General features: G+C 37.3%; 1 pseudogene; it reads left to right on the top strand.

Moving 5' to 3' along the window:
- Nucleotides 1-3,495: 3,495 nt before the first annotated feature.
- Nucleotides 3,496-6,011, top strand: LOC149194020 (expansin-A8-like; annotated as a pseudogene).
- Nucleotides 6,012-6,268: the final 257 nt, after the last annotated feature.

The raw sequence follows: 6,268 nt of genomic DNA, 5'->3' as shown, positions 1-6,268 counted from the left end.
TGTTGTTGACTTGAGAATTCTATTTGAAGAGGCTCTTGTTCTCAATCTCAACCTTTCCAACCTTGTGTGATAAACCCCTAATGATTTTTTCTAGTTCATCCATCTTCAGGTTTAGTGATTCTCTATCTCCACCAGAGGAGGATGCCTCTTCTTTCCCTCTTTCGTTCTCAGTAGGTTCTTGCCTTCCTCTTGACTTTCCTGCTGAGGAAAAATTTTCCTCCACCTCAAGTGCATCGATTTGGAGTTTATCTAGAGTGATAGACATCCTTTACCTTAGAGTAAAGCCAAATGTAGACTCAAATGCTCCCAAAAAGGCTACACGGGCCATAGCTGGGGGAGACTTTATCTCAGTTGGCAGGTTATTGTATTTCTTGTTGAACCTCTTTATAAATTCTGAGATATCCTATTTTGTCTTCTTCTTTATGGCATTAAACTCTATGAGGAGGTACTCATAGTTTCTATTTCCACCCCATTTCTCAATGAAATAGATTTCAAATTCCTCTGTGGTAGTGATGGAGGCATTGGGTAGGGATTTGAACCACTTTCTAGCCTCTCCATCGAGGTATTGTACAAAACGTCTCATGACCACATCTAGTTTTTCCACGTTTATGTTCCCGAAAAAAGCACTGAAGGTTTCAATGTGAGTCTGTGTTATGTTATCATCTTCCCCATTGAACCTAGGTAGCTACTTTAGGTGGTCCTGGGGCATTGCACTTAGAGGCTGAGGTAAATTAAGAGGTGCATACTTATTTAGCAAAAAACCTGGAAGAGACATCTAGATTAATGGAGGGGGATTGAGATCTAACTAAGGAACTTGACCCAAAACAACAGTGGTAGGAGTAGCTAGGCTGAATGCAGGGTATGCAGGGCCTTCAGAACAATCCTAAGTAATGAGTAATAGCAGGATGAGAGCTGGATCAGGAAGCTTCAAAGTTTGGTGAGATTTTATAGTATCAGCAGGGGAGTTTTCTCTTTCTAGACTTTTCTGAAAATTATTTTTTTTGGGTCAGATACAAATGGGGCTTTCTGCTGAGATGTATATGACTGAGTGTGAGGTCTTTCAAAAGCCATGGTTATAATTGATAATGGGGGGTTGTGGAGTCGCCAAGGTGATGTGAATGTAATTAGAACAGAGTTTTCTCACCTACACAAAGAGTGCTCAATTTTTCGTATCCTAGGGGAAAAATCTTTCAATACGTTCCCCGACAATGGTGCCAAAAGATGTTGTAGCTCCCAGAGACAGCCTTCGATTTCTTACAAGACCAGTGACGGGGCACATCTAGATTTTGTCTATCTCATATGATTTTCTAGAAATGGAGACATCACGTATAGTATAGTGTATATATATATATATATATATATATATACTATACGTGATGTCTCCATTTCTAGAAATATATATATATATATATATATATGATTTTCTAGAAATGGAGACATCACGTATAGTATATATATATATATATATATATATATATATATATATATATATATATATATATCTATATATATATATATATATATATATATCTATATATATATATATATATATATATATATATATATATATATATATATATATATAATGGTTTGGTTCATTCAGTTAAAGGAGAAAGACATTAATTTCTTGGTACTTATTCCCATATACAAATCTTAGAAATAGGCATAAAACAGTGGAGGCCGAGTAGTCCAAGGACTTACAGTTTAATAAGATTTTGTAGAGAAAGGATAGAGGATAAGGAGGAGAAGTAACTCATCATATGGAGCTTACAACGTCAATAATTATATGCTTTAACACATAGAGCTTGTAGCTTTAAGGACTCCTATACTTATCTAAGTTAGAAGTAGATATAATGTGCAGAAGAGAAGCGGTGTGCTAAGATTCATGAAGAGAAACCTTTAAGACATAATTTCAATAATCCATATAGGAACTAGCATTAACAATGTCAATACAAATGAATCTGTGAGGAACTTACAGGCACATGTATAACATTTTGATACCAGCAAATCTATGAGGAAGTCTTAAAATATTTCTAACAACTTTGATTACATAAAATCAAAGAAGAAACATGACCATAATGGGTTTTAATAGAGGGATAACATACTGTAATACTTGAAGGGGGGATCACCACCATTTCTTCATATTCTAAAATATCTATATTCTGAAGTTATACAGTCTGGAAATTATATGTAGATTTTTCTTTAGAATTTCTTAACCTGAATGATGTCTTGCTTCCTCCTATTTATTCTGGAGAGGGTTGCATGTACATTCATTACAAAAAAAATTATGCGGTTTTGTCTCAGTTGTCAGGTTGACTAGCTGTCTCGCGTAGGATGGCTCTGTGTCCCAAAACTATTACATAATTAATGTCAATATTGAAGGAAGGAATGTTACAGGACAAAAATAAGTAAACAACGAGAGAGAAAAGTAAATGAAAATTCTTTTTTCCCATCCTTTGATCGCCTCTACCTCAGGCTATAATTTTCTCATGGTATGGCCTCCTATGCTTCTCAACTGACCTCATTGCTTCTGCCTTTACTGCTTGAATTCCTTGTTCTGTGGAGTATGGAGTGGGTCAAGTGTAAGTAAATTTTTCGGTGGTCGTTCGCTGTGTAGAGGAGTGAGGCTTCATGATGAGTCATTAAATATTCCTAAGTCCCCCCATGCCTATCTACTACTGCACCATATTTCATTCACTACTTCAATTGTCAACCCGTTCGTCTTTAAAGCTTGTGTCATGCTCTGAGGTTTTATGGTAGCAAGACTTTTATTTTTAAAAACATTACGAGACAACAAGTGTAGATACACCTTAGCCACCTTTGGTTTAGCTGCTTTCTGTTATTTCCTTCATATGACCAGGGCTACGACCAAGTGCTGAGTCCTCGGGCACTAAGGCCTTTAGGCTCCCATCTGGGGCATTTTTAATTTATTGTACATGAAATCCTGCACTTTAGCGCTTTCTAACGGTTTTCACTGTTATCTCCCCATGAACCCTGCAATCGCCGATCTACGGGGTCGGGCCCACCGGAAGTATTGCAATCGCAGTGCGGGAGAGGGGTACCTTCGAACGCGAGGGATTTATAGGCCATATCACATAATATATCAAATCCGGTAAGATCCCCTCTCATCACAATCGCAAGCCTGGAAGGAACTTTGATGCAGAAGCGCTTTAACCTGTGTGACCGCATATCTCCGATCACATCATCACTACCACGTGTCACCTAGAAATGCCCCCATAGGACCCTGAAAACTCTGAATATGGGTGCCACGAGTCACCCATACTGCCACATCAGTGATGATGTCAACTGCCATGTCAACTATAAGTGCCAATCATATCTCGCCACATGGCCCTCTAGAGGAGAGAGAAAATGGTCAGCCAGACCTTGGTCGTTTTGTGATTTCCTTTATTAAATAGAATTGGCCCCTTCCTCGCGATCTAACACTATATCCAAATTGGCGATATTGCAAGCTTTTTCAGTTAGAACCCCTCCGCCATGCCAATCGTCGATTTGTTGGATTGGTGGGACTGCGATATTGCAGGGGCCATGCGGGACTATGGGACTGCGGGATGTGGGATTTTCCTGCCGATGATCGATGATAATCCTATGAACTCTCAGGGCTTGCCAATATGCCTGATAAGCTGATGTGTGGGACTGCGATGATGCCGGATGCGTTATTGCAGGGTGCCCAATATGCTTGAGTTGTTATGACTGGGGTCCTCTCATAAGCTCTTTTCTTTCATTTCTAGGCAATAAAACTCCTAATCTTCAACATGCCATATCTTCTGATTGAGAAGTCCATTTTGGGACTTGTATATACCGTTGGAAAGCTCAATCCAAGCACTATGCAATGAAGTGGGATTGACTTGGCTCTGAGAGCATTTTTGCTTTGGGAAAGTGGCTTTGAACTTCACTGCTCTTGGGCAACCTTAACCAACTAAAACCCACAATGTAGTGAGTGACAACACACCATATGATCCATGTATGCCAATATGTAACCTTGATGCTATTTACAATGCACAACCATGATAAATATATGCCATTAGTCACCATATATATATATATATATATATATTGATCACCATAACAATCACGGGTGATATGACAATATGCACCACACACACACACACATCCATCCATTCCTCTTCTCTCTCTTCCCTCCTCTCCTCTCTCCCTCAGTCTCTCTCCCCCTTTATCCTTCTCTCTCTCCCCTCCTTTCCCTCATCCTTCCCCTCTCTCCCTCTCTCTCCTCCCATCACACACACACACACTTTCTCTCTCTAAACTCCAACTCTGTCACTATCTCCCTCCCTCTCTCCACTCCCCCTCTCTTAAATGTGACCCCGTTGTATTGTTTTTAAGAAAATGTCTAAAAAAAAACAAGTCATTTGGTTGTAAAATATTAAACCTATATTTTGGATCAATCATATAAAAGAAAATGTAATAATGAAAAACTTAAAATAATCATGCATTATCTTTCCTCTATTATTGTTATTCAATTTGCTTGCTATCATCGCTTGGATCCTTAGTTAAGATGAACTTATGTTGGTTCTTTATAATATTATTTATATTATCTAAATTTAACATCTTTATGTATAAAAATATTCTCATTTTAATTTTATTAAAACCTTGATTTAATTTCTATGGGAATATTTTTAGTAGTCTCGAGGATATAGGGTTTAGATATATCTCACAAGTAATTATAACATTTTTCCTTTTAGATTTAACTAAAAAATGCTATAAAATTAGATTAAAACAAATTATTTATAAAAGATTTTGATTTTGAAATAAGTTATAATTTTTGGGTATGTGGTATTGACAAGCCATGATTGGCCTATGGTATTATAACAAAACCTATTTACAAGTTAATAATATCCATGGTAATCCAAGTTAAAGTGGTGGTGGATATCCATGGATAAGAATCTTGTCATATTGTTATAAAATATTTTGATTGTGAAATAAGTTGTGATTTTTGGGCATGTGGTATTAATAAGCCATGATATTGTAATATAGCATATTCACAAGTTTAGAATATCAATGACAAAATAGGGGTGAATATCAATCTTGTAATATTATTATCAAATATTTTGACTCTTAAATAACTTATACTTTTTAAGCATATTGTATTGATAAACCATGGTATTACGTCTAGACAATTAACAAATATACTCCATATACAATAATTAAAAATATAATAATACACCATACTACCACATATAAGCCATAGAAATAATATTAATACCAATATGATATGTAATACACATCAATAATAAGTTGTAGGGGATCCTATATCGACCCCAAGTGGATGAGGCACCATTGACCTTTTATTTTAATTTAAATTGATGGAAGGGATTAAATGTGGGGAAATATGCAACCGATACTGCTCTTAGCACTGCTCTGTTTAACAACGTGCTCAGCGGCAGAGCGTCCTACGAAATGAAATGTAATAATGATCCCTATTGGTGAATTTCGTAATGTAATAATGATCCCTATTGGTGTTTTTCAGGGACTGACAATCACAGCCAAAAATTTCCGCCCACCAAACAACGCTCTCCCCAACGACAACGGTGCATGGTGCAACCCGCCGTTGCAGCACTTTGACATGGCTGAGCCTGCCTTTGAAAATATCATCGAGTACAAGAGTAGGATTGTCCCCATCATCAACGGAACGTAATTAAATCACTAATTAAACTGTTATCAGTCTGTCTGAATATTATTTAATTTCTAAGCGGCTTAAAATGCAGGTACCCTACTTGAGGAAGGGCGAAATTTCCTTCACCGTCACCGTCCACTCATACATCAACCTCATACTCATCTCCAATGTCGGGGGCACTGGAGATGTCCAGGCGGTTTCGATAAAAATGTCAAAGACCAGTTGGCAGCTGATGTCACACAACTAGGGACAGAACTGGCAGAGCAATTCCTACTGGAATGACCAGAGCCTGTCCTTCAATGTCACCACCAGTGATGGACAGAGAATTGTTTCATGTAACACTGCTCCATCTAAATAGAAATTTGATCAGACATTCCAGGAAATCAAACTCTAAGGAAAGCCAATGCCGAATGAATGCCGCTAAATTTAACATATTTGTGATTACTGAATTATGAGTCTCTATATCAATAGACCGAGATCAATGTTGTCGAGTTTCTAAGTAAGACTTTGCCGCTGAATTTAACATATTTCTTTGAATAATTGCTTATCAATCGTTGTAATACATATTTATTTTTTGCTTTCGAAACAATGCTCAATGCCGAGCAGGTACAACTT

The sequence above is a fragment of the Pinus tabuliformis genome, chromosome 2_2 (assembly GCF_031772625.1).
Source record: "Pinus tabuliformis cultivar Carrire ecotype Pingquan chromosome 2_2, CPIR1, whole genome shotgun sequence".
NCBI classification, from domain to species: domain Eukaryota; kingdom Viridiplantae; phylum Streptophyta; class Pinopsida; order Pinales; family Pinaceae; genus Pinus; species Pinus tabuliformis.
Note: the sequence above shows the minus strand (reverse complement) of the source record. Positions and strands in the feature narration are given on the sequence as shown.